This window comes from Leuciscus leuciscus (assembly GCF_965113295.1).
Source record: "Leuciscus leuciscus genome assembly, chromosome: 4".
NCBI classification, from domain to species: Eukaryota; Metazoa; Chordata; class Actinopteri; order Cypriniformes; family Leuciscidae; genus Leuciscus; species Leuciscus leuciscus.
The window spans coordinates 9,153,848-9,165,536 of record NC_138728.1 but is presented as its reverse complement, the minus strand read 5'-3'; positions in this window follow the sequence as shown (position 1 = coordinate 9,165,536).

The following is an 11,689-nucleotide window of genomic DNA, read 5'->3' as shown; positions in this document are numbered from 1 at the left end:
GCCTAAGATTTGAGAGTTTGTTTATCATGCTAAATTATGTTTGTGTTTTGGGACTAGAGTTGTGAATAAAATGTTATAACTGCCTTTGTTGCCCAGTTTCAGCGCAAGTATTGTGTCTGAAGAAAGGTGCTCCAGGTTGGATCTTACAGGTTTGAGATCTTATTTATTTTGTCATAACTGTTTGTTAAAGCCGTTCAATTGATGCTGCTTTTACTCTGAAGTTTTAAGCTGTTGAACTGCAACATTTAGTTGCCTGTCATATGTCATTATCACACAATGAATGTTGGATTATTGTAGGCCTACTTGTGTTCTGTTAATAATTAATACTACATTTTTCTCCCCCATCTTATCTTACCTTAATTTTTTTTAATGAAAATGAAATTTACAAGTATTATATAGTACCGGTCAAACATTTGGTTTTAGAAACTTTTTTTTTATTTTTTTTTATTTTTTTATGTGTCTTATGCTCATCAAGCCTGCATTTATTTGATAAAAAAAATACAGAAAAAAAAAACAGTAATTACAATTTATTACAATTTAAAATAATGCAACTTTTTTTTATTTGAATATGCTTTAAAATATAATTTATTTCTGTGATGCAAAGCTGAATTTTCAGTATCATTACTCCAGTCTTCAGTGTTACATGATCCTTCAGAAATCATTCTAATTATGATGATTTATTATCAATGTTGGAAACAGTTTGCTGCTTAATATATTTTTTTTATAACCTGTGATACTTTTTTTCCAGGATTCTTTGATTAATAAAAAGTTTTAAAAAAAGAAAAAAAAAGAAAAAAAAAAGAAAAAAAGAACAGCATTTAAGTCAAGTCAAGTTTATTTGTATAGCGCTTTTCACAATACAGATTGTATCAAAGCAGCTTCACAGTATTAAATTAAAATAATACAACAAAGTTTGTTTCAAGAGGAATTTATTGATTGATAAAATAAAATAAAATAAATGTATAAAAATAAAAAAAAAACCCGTTTGTAATAATAGGCTATACACTACCGTTTGTGGGGACAGATATTTTTCTTTTTCTTTTTTGAAAGAAATTAATAATTCTTTTTAAGCAAGGATGTGTTAAATTAATAAAAAGTGATAGTAAAGATTTATATTGTTAGAAAAGATCTCTATTTTGAATAAATGCTGTTTTTTTTTTATTCATCAATGAATCCTGAAAAAAAGTATAACAAGTTCCAGAAAATAATATTGATAATTTGATAATAACTGAGTATCAAATCAACACACTAGAATTATTTCTAAAGGATCATGTGATGTGATATAGTGATTTTTATGGTTATTAATTTCTTCAAATGCATTATAGAATTGTTCAATGTTATTTTCTTGATATTGCTCATATTGTTTGAATGTTTATTTGTGCTTTAGGTAAACAAAATGAGTAAGAGCGTTATGTGCATTAATCCATTTAATTATTTTCATTTGGCATACCAGCGTGATGACGTCATCACACACTTCGGTATGTGGCGCGCGCCCGTGATACGCTCCATTCAGAATCAATACACTGTTAAAGAAGCAATCACTGCAGCGCTCTCTGTTATTTTATTCTTTTTTATTCTTCTTTAATCTTTTTGTACTTCTTCTTCAGGTAACTTAAACACTTCGGTCTTGAGTAGTAACATTGTTAATGCAACACTGATGAGTTGTACGGATTGAAAGTAGTTCATTTTAGTTTAGTGATAGTGTGTCATGTGTTAGCATTTCTGAGCACATGGTTAGCATAGATGCCTCGCGATTAGCGCGTTAGCCCGCTATACACGAGAGAGAAAGTCATTTATGTCAACATTGTTTGAATATAAGAGTTTATTAAGTTGTTTCAGTTTTATGAGTTATCTGAAATTTGCACATTTGGGTAATTAACTCCTTCATGCCTGTGAATTGAGTTATGCATTGCAATAGTTTTCATCAATTTTGTAAGTGACTTTATTGTAGGAAATACATTGGACGATGGAGTGAACATTGGTCAGACATGAGCATGTAATTGATATCTCAGCTGCATTGTTGTCATCAATTTCATACTGTCATTTAGTGGGTTTGGGTAAATATTTAGTCTGAAAATGTGTTTTTCTCTATAACAAGTGTCACTGTGTCAGTTGTAAATGCCACACTTCTCTAGTGTGATGAGACATGCTTGAAGTTATATTTACAGTTCATTACTTTGTAAGAAAAGTGTGATATGCACTGATAATGTAATGTACTGAGCATATGTTATAAATGTATGTTTTTACTTTTGCCATTCAGAATCAATACACTGTTAAAGAAGCAATCACTGCAGCGCTCTCTGTTATTTTATTCTTTTTTATTCTTCTTTAATCTTTTTGTACTTCTTCTTCAGAGGTACTACAGTGACACTGAAGACTGGAGTAATGATGCTGAAAATTCAGCTTTGCATCACAGAAAAAAAATATATTTTAAAGTATATTAAAATAGAAAACCATTATTTTAAATTTCAAAAATATTTCACAATATTTTTTTTTTCCCCAAACCTTTGACCTGTACTGTATGCTTGAAAGTGACTATAGATGAATAGATGAAGTTACAGCAGCACAATTTCAACTGCAATTCATGTTTTGATCACAAGGTGGAAACATGTGACTGACTAAGCATATCAAAACTACTAACATATGAGTGATTGTGTTGTCTAAATCCCCTTTTCTCTCTATCCATCCTTCATCATGCTATAATAAGTAAAACTTAATTTTATTCAAAAATGAATATTGAATTCTACACATTCCTCCAATTGCTGTCCTATAAAACAGCCAAAGAAGTTCACTACTATGGCATTGTTGCTCTGCTGTGGTCAATAGACCAGAGCAATACAGATATTGTGCTCAAATTATTACAACATCAGTGATGGTCTGTTCACTGCAATTCAGCTGGATGATATTGTAATGTGTAAAGTGTTACTCACAAGCAATTAAATCATGAGTGCGCTCTGGCAATAAAGGATGTGTTCTCAAAGAACAGCTGTGACTGACACCAGCTTCATCTGCCGTCTGGTCACCCTGGGAACGCAGGTATACCTATTAAATTCTTATAGAGACTGCAGAAGCAGACGGGGGTTTCCATAGAGACCGCAGGAGGCCAAATCCACAATAAGCAACTCCAAAACTATCTTTACACCCCGCGGCTTAAACATTCCATTAAACTTCCCAGCCTGTAATGAAATAATAGATGGATGGATGGAGGATTTATAAACAGCTGTTCATTTCATGACATTTCAAAGTTCAAAGTGATTTGCAGAGAGACTTAATTATGTGTCTATGTTTGTATTGGAAATGGAGTTTGTTGTGCCGTCTTATATTGGAAGGTTGTTTTGCACATTGCTACCATATACTAAAATTTACAGTGCAGGCAAGATATGCCTGTAACCCTCCAGCTCACACTGGCCTTCTTATCGTTCTATTTGGCACCTACGGATGGACCGGCTCAGCACACGCCACTGGCAGGCTTATCTCCGCTGCTCACCAAATTGAGATGGGACCTGTGTCTAGCCGACAGTATCAAACAGCTTTAGCCTGACCATGAGGGCATCAATCTACCGCCCCCTTGATGGTCCTTATTCTCAGATTCCCAGCCTGTCACCACTCAAGCCAATAGTAGAGCTTTGCCTTCCCGTAATGGACATCAAACTCTGACCACAGATGTTTTGCATGCTGTTAAAAGCCTGATGATTATGTGCCAGATGGTTAGCAGTCTCACTTTAGGGCATATTATGCTAAAGATATTTGCTAAATACTTCAAGGCCTCAGAATCACCAGCTTTTTTATTTAGATGAGATTAGAGACAAAATTAGGAGTTTGCAGAGTAGGTAAAGTGATGGCCTGTAGTGTTGTTGCAATGGGTCACATGCACCGATGGATGAGAAAGGAGGCTATGGAATATATAAATATAAATATATATATATATATATATGGAGTATATATATGGAAGTTATATATGTAATGAATAATTTCAGACTTGCTGTGTTTTATTTAAGGAGTATTAAACAGCCAAATGTTAAGATTAATCAAAAATAAATGCTACTTTAATTTCAAGCATCGATTTTAGCTTTTTCAAATTCTGGTACATCTGTCTAATGGGGTGTGTGTGTGTGTGTGTGTGTGTGTTTTGGTGTGCATGTCTGTGAGAGCAAACTTGGATTATGTCTCGCAAACAGTGATCTAACTGTGCACAGTTGGCTGCTCCCACACTGACTCTGAGAACATCAAGTCCCAGTCAATGACTCATGATGTGTGGAGTGGGCGTCCGAACATTCATTCATAGAAATACCATTGCCTATGGTCAGAGCTTAGCTATACTGAGTGCCACTGGGCAATTCACATACGGAGAAAAAAAAGATTTTAATATTTATTACGTTTTTTTTTTTTTTTTTTCATGAATCTGTCTGTCGTTCTGTATCCATCCATCCATCCATCCAATTTAGTAGGGGTGTAACAATATATTGTGTCACAATACTCTATATCGCAATACAAAAATGCAACAATATATATCGTGGATAGTGACAATATGTATTGTGTATAATTCACCAAAAATGAAAATTACTGTGTGAGAAAAAAAATCAAGTTTTCAGAGTTTTAGTGTCAGTACTACATTAAACTACCATGTATAATGTTGAATATAATGTTGAATAATGCAATGGGGGAATATATGTGGGTCCTGATAATTCCAAATGTATTATGCTACCAGTAAAATGTGGCCTACATTATTTTAAATATATCTAGTCTGTGACAGAGTGCAAGCATATTTGTCTAAAATAATTCTGTATTTTCATCTAAAGAATCATTTGTATTCTGGTGTCAACCTTGTCCTGTGCATGGGTTATCAGCACCAAGTCCAAGCCCATTCATGTACACCCACAATTTAATATCAAATTTAGCATTTTAATCAACAGTACATTTTTTTGTTAACCTTTTATCATATGTCTTGGAGTATCACAATAATATCGTATGGTGAGTTCAGTAATCAGTATCGTGATATGTATCGAATCGTGACATGAGGGTATCATTAAACCACTACCATTTAGTATTACAAATAGCCCATTTATGTGCTTCTGACAGCAGGACAGTGTGTGCAGACAGCAGGAGAGAAACATGGGGCTGTATTTACCATGATGGCTTACTCTTCATCGATCACATAATGAATGTCATCATTAAAATTCACCATCACGTTTCTTTGTTCTTGTTTGCAATTTACGACCTAGCATTCTCAGATTAGACTCGGTAACGGGAATAGACAACCATGCTTAAATCCAAGACTATACTGACTGAATGAATGCAACGTGTTTGGATTAAAAACCGGTTTTAGTGCTGCCGACGTGAAGTGATTGCGAGTCAGAGTCAAATGGATAATTCTGGGGAATTAGAGCTGGAGCTCTGTAAGTGATAGCTATGCTGTCATAACACATACGGTGGATGCTTTCACAAATCCAGGAGAAGTATAGCCTGGAATCAGGGCACATGCTAAATCAATTTGGAGATGTCTTGAAAAATCTACCTGCTTTACTAGAACATCATTAAGTGTGTCACTAAAAATATTGAATATTTCAACATTAAACCCATTGCCCCAATCTACACAACCTATTTAAGATCTAAGGTATTGCTCTAAAATGTGCCTTAGTTCAGTGCCAGTGTTATGAAAAGGGATTTTAAAAAGTTTGCATTTTAATATGTCGATCATTTTCAAATAGCTAGATGATGATTCCATTATACAGTATATTTGATCACGCCCTTTGTTTGCACTGGATCCCTATTTGAACTGTTTTCACCCTCCATGCACACACACACAAATGAACCCGTCTTGTTTATTCATGAGTTTATATGTGTGCGTTTGTGTGTCAAAGGACATCAGCCAAGAGAGCTCTAATGAAAGATGATTTCTGCTCTCTGATCCAAGGGGCAAAATGGCTATTTCTGGTTCCTCATATCAATACACATCCACCTCCGGCTCCTCTGTCAGTGGCTTGGAAAGTAGGCGCTGCATTTTATGTGTGCAAGGGCTCCTGCCAGAGTTTCAAGAAATAAAAACAGTAATGGATTAAGTTGTTTACAACAAACAGCAGAATGTCCACTGAGAACAGTTATAGAGATTCTCTGAGCAGTCACTATAGTGGTAAAACCTGTAGTGAAAAATAATACTTGAAAAAACAGGTTGTAGCTTTATTAATTGAAAAATATATATAAAAAATACGGCTTTTATTTGTAAAATTAACTTAGTATATATTCAATATATTATATATACTGTATGTTCAGTATAAAATATATTACGTATATATGTATACAGATGGCAAAAAGTGATGTCCATAGGAGATATTTGGGATATTTGTTTTTAATGACCCTACAAGTTTGATTAAACCATCAAAATATGATGAGTATGTTATATTGGGAAGAACAAAACACTGGACTTTGTTAAAGTATTTATCTGACAAAATGATTTGGCAAAAAAACAAGGCAAACTACATCTTATGGAATACGGGTTTTATTTAACTATGCAAACATTTGCATGCATTGATTACAGTATAATCAGTTATTAATATTTTGTATATCCCCTTGGGGCAGTCATGGCCTAGTGGTTAGGGAGTTGATCTGGTAACCCAAAGGTTGCTGGTTCGATTCCAGAACTGGTGGGAAATGACTGAGGTGCCCATGAGCAAGGCACCTAACCCCTAATCGCTCCCCGGGCTTCCACACAAGGCTGCCCGCTGCTCTGGGTGTGTGTATCCATGTTTGCAGTGTGTGTGTGTGTTAACTACTCACTACTCTGCTCCTAATGTGTGTGCATTAACTTGGATGGGTTAAATGCAGAGGTCAAATTCCATGGGTTACCATACTTGGCCGTCACGTGTCCCTTTCACTTTCACTTTTTGATTCCAGCAGCAGTTCTCCTTCCTTGGCATTACTCAATAAGTTTTGTGCATGTGTTGTGCATAATTTCTTTGAATGACAGCCAGGCCAAAAATGTGCTAGCACAATCAATTTAGCATGTTTTATTGCATTATTATAAATAAAACAATTGACTCCAAGCACAACTATGCAATATTACAAAATCTTAATAATAATAATAACTGAATAAAGGCTGAAGATATCAATTATACTGTACTACTGTGTGTGTGTGTGTGTGTGTGTGTGTGTGTGTGTGTGTGTGTGTGTGTGTGTGTGTGTGTGTGTGTGTGTGTGTGTGTGTGTGTGTGTGTGTGTGTGTGTGTGTGTGTGTGTGTGTGTGTGTTCTGAAATTTTCTTCTAGAATGATCATTTTTATCATGCTCGTATATTTAAATTCAAGAATTTCACTTAAATGGCAATGAAGATTACCAAATTGTCATTTAAGTGAAATTACTGAACTTAAATATACGAGCCTGATAAAAATGATCATTCTAGAAGAAAATTTCAGATGGCATTTAGAGGCTTTTGCATCTGAACTCTTCATATATATATGTGTATATAGCCTATATATACTGACATTATGTAGAAAACTTTTTATCTGCTTTAGACTGTTATTTGGCAGAATGTATAGTATTTTCATGCCTGTTATTTAGTCATTTCATGCTTATGTGAGCGTATGTTTTGAAAATATAGATTGAAGCGTATAGATAGGATGTGCAGATTATCCTGAGGAATTCAATGCATTTTTTATGGATAATGTCAGTGCAGGCAAGCAGTCAGATAAGGCACATTGACAGACAGTGAATTCTCAACCAGAATGTGTGAAATATATGAAGCAGAAGTGTGATGCCCTCTAATAATTAAACCTTCAAATGACATGACAGCTCTTAGCTGATGATTATAGAAGGTGACATGCGGTGTTTGAGTCACATGCATATGGAAGCATTGTGTTCACATTTTCTCTGGGGGTGTTATGAGTAGAGCATTGCTACCTATCTTTCCGCTTATTATTCCATCCACACGTTTTCAGCATTAAAATCATCTGTAGCTCCATGATTGATCCATGAACCACAATATCTGTGAAGCATTACAGGGTGACTGTAACGACCCTCTTAATGAGAGACGAGCTCCCTGTCCACTACGTCCCCTCAACATGACAACACTCATATATCACAGAATAACCTCTGGCTCACACCGATCAGGACAGCGCTAATGCAAAATCAAAGACAGGGCAGCGTGACAGATTCAACACAGGATAGGTTTTCGGCTGAGCTAAAATGCTGTCCGCTCAAATCCTGCTCAGGGATTACTTCACTCAACAAAAACGAGCTCTAAATGTTTGTAGAAAGTAGGCTACGAGTTTATGTGTGAAAGTGAAAAGGATAAATGCAAATTGGAGTATAAATATGACAACAAGCATTAGAAACTCAAACCATATGAGACAAAACGTTGCAGTTGAAGTTTGTGCGAGGTCTTTGTGACCTGCTCAAATACCAATTAGGACTGAAGCTGTTCTTTCTTGCTCTGAAAATGTACAGTCTGACAAACAGATTGTTCAGACATGCACATTAGAAAGTTTTCTTTATTTTGACCTCAGTATTAAGGACATTGGTGAGAAGTCCTCATCATACCTACACCAAAACAGTGCAGCTGACTACCACCTGATGTGTTATTAGATGCAATAGAAGCATAATTACAGGCCCGATACTCATTTAAAAAGGTCTTGATTGTGTTTGAGTGCTACCTAAACACAAAGCAATTAAAGATGTTCAGTCGTCATCACTCTGTGTTTAAGGGAACTAATCAAACCGTTCAGACTGATGATATAGAGTGAATTCAACTATTATGACTCTCTCCTAAATAACATTGTTATATTGAGTTTAAAGGGATAGTTTGCCTAAAAAAGGGAAATTCTGTCATTTAATCACACTCATGTTAAAAGTAAGTGTTTGTGCTGCCTTAATATTTTAGTTTAGTCAACTCAAATATCCAAATTGTCACTTAGTACAACTTCACATTTCAAGTTGACTAAACTTAAAAATTGAAGGCTGAACACTTACTTTTTTAAGTTGAAACCATTTTTTTTTTCACCGTGAATTGTTGACTGACTTTCTTCTGTTGAACGCAAAAGAAGATATTTTGAAGAATGTTTGCTGAAGTGTTTTTGTCCATAAATTGAAGTTAATGGGGGTCCACTTCAGTGTTGTTATCGTTAACTACAATGATTAAAAACTTTTTTGGTAATTGAAATAAAGCTGAAATAAAGTCATAAGCTAAATATTACATGGAAAAAGTTAAATAAAAAATCAAATGCCTTAAATTTTTTTGAAATCGCTCAAACTGAAATTTTACAAAAAAATAAATTAAAGCTAAAAAGAAATAGAAACAAAAAACTAAACTTAAACTAAAATTACAATAAAAACGGATAATATAATAATAAAATCTAGGTAAACATACTAATAAATTCTGTGATATAATTATCCTTCTCTAAGATATCTTCTTTTGTGTGTGTATATGATGACAAACTTTTCATTTTAGAGTTATGTAACCCTTGAAGAATTGAGCAATATAAGAAAAAAGTTTAGGAGGACTTATGATGAAAATTCTTTTTAACACTTTCACTCTCACTCTAAACCAGTTTCTCAGACAACAACAAGGCACAAGTAGTTCACAATCATCAGCTAGTTTCATTAGTTTCCAGAAATGGCTAGAATGGAGAACATGTCAGACGTCAGCCTAAGGGGATACAAATGGACCCTTGTTGCCTTGTTGAGTGACAGTTCAACAATTAAACTGACAAGGTGAACACATTCACACACGCTGGCCCTGCAGCCTCTATCTTAGGAGACTAAATGCACTGTAGATTTTACAAGATGCAAACAGCATGCAGGCTTTTTCCACTCAGATGTCCAATCATTCGTATAATGGGAGCCAAGGGTGCATTGTAATGACAGTGCCCTGAAACTCTTCCTGTAATATTATTCTTGATTGCTGTTAGAATAATTGATGGAGACTTATGCTGAATTTGCAGTCACATACTAGTATACTATACTCTTACTACTTTTACCATAGCTTTCATAGCAAAAAATAGTAAGAGTAGAATGCTAGCATGCTGTTCCGAATTCAACATTAATTGTTTTTCGGTCATTGTTGTTGTTCTTTTAGCAGACCGGTATTATGCTATTTTCAGTCTGGAGAGGTCTAGCAGTTAATGGAGATGTTTTTGTGTTTTTGTTTTTGTTTTTTTCAATCAGTTTGTAGGAAAAAGTAAGATATATCATGTGACCACCTTTCCAAACCTGCTGGAAGAGAGGCATTGCATTATAGAGAAAAAAAATGAAAACTGAGATTTCTCACATTTTGTACTGTAGCTAGGATGTTTTTTGAGCTAAAAGCTTGCATAATGTGGGCTCTGTCATACAAGTAATGAGCTCAAAGTGATAGTAAAGCATATACAGTCGGAACCAAATAATACACAATCTGATGGTGTCTTGTAACAAAAGATACAAAACACTGGATTATCATGCATTATTACATTGTAATAAAAACTTCATTACAGAAAAGGGGTTGGTCATTCTCTCCAAGGACATTAATTTTATGGACATTTGAAAATTTCAATTTGGAAAATGTCTTAATATTAACACGCTGCATTGGACCCTTTTTTACTGTCTTTTCTTAGAATGTAAAATTGGATACTTGATTGTGATTGGTCAGTTGTGGCATTCTGTGTTTAGATTGTTGTATAATGACGCTAAAATTTGACCCAGGTGGTCAATCTCATGCCATTTTCTACTTGTATAAAAAAGCTCAAATCCATTTAACAGTGTAATCAAGAACATTTTCGCATAACATAATAAACCCCACTTGCTTGCTCTGTCAGGGTTTATTTGCGATAATGACCGGCTGATTTTATGCCACTCTTTCTATTTTAATGGGCCGATCAACAGCCTAATGTGTTAAATAAACTTGCCTTGGGACTGTTGGGTCTTCACAGTTAATTGCTCATGCATGGAAACAAAGATGTAAGCTCAACATTAGGACCAATTGTTTTTTTTCTCTACCTTCTCTTTCTCCAACAGACCGAATGGATGCAGACCGATGAGGCAGACGACTCTTTGATATCCACAGAGATGAAGGAAATGGCAGTTGCCTGTCAGCCAGATCAAGGTTTTCTTAGGTGCACCAGGCTTTTGATGAAGCACCTTTTAGCAGTTCGAGGCTCAAAGGTAAGATAGAAAGCACTGCCTCTTTCAGCAGCATCTCCTTTTGTGTTTTACTCTTCAATACGTGCATCATTTGACTGGTGCTTCTATCTTCTCTTTTAGCCATTTAGCTCTGGTCTCTTGTTAAATGGGGCCTTGATGTGGGTCAAACACATGTATCTGAACATGAATTGTTCACAACGTCTCCTTCACAGCCATTAAATGTTGAGAATTGTATATATAGTATATAAAAAAATTAGTAAATCCATAAACACAGTAGGGCTGTATCATCATATTGTCGAAGCATTTTTCACTTTAAACTGATCAAATATGAGGCGCTTTGACAAACATCTTACCTTTCATCTCCTTAATTGGCTTGAGGTCTTTCTTTCTCATGCTCTCTTTCTCTTCCCACTCTGTCTGTGTCATTAATTATTAAATATCAGAGAAAGCCTAATTACATCTGAACAGTGTGACGCCATTAAGTAAATTGTCTGAAAAATTGCTACAGCGCAGCATACAGAGCTTCTTCCATCTTCTCTCTGAAGATACAGTATAATTCTTAATGGACCACTTTCTACATTTGC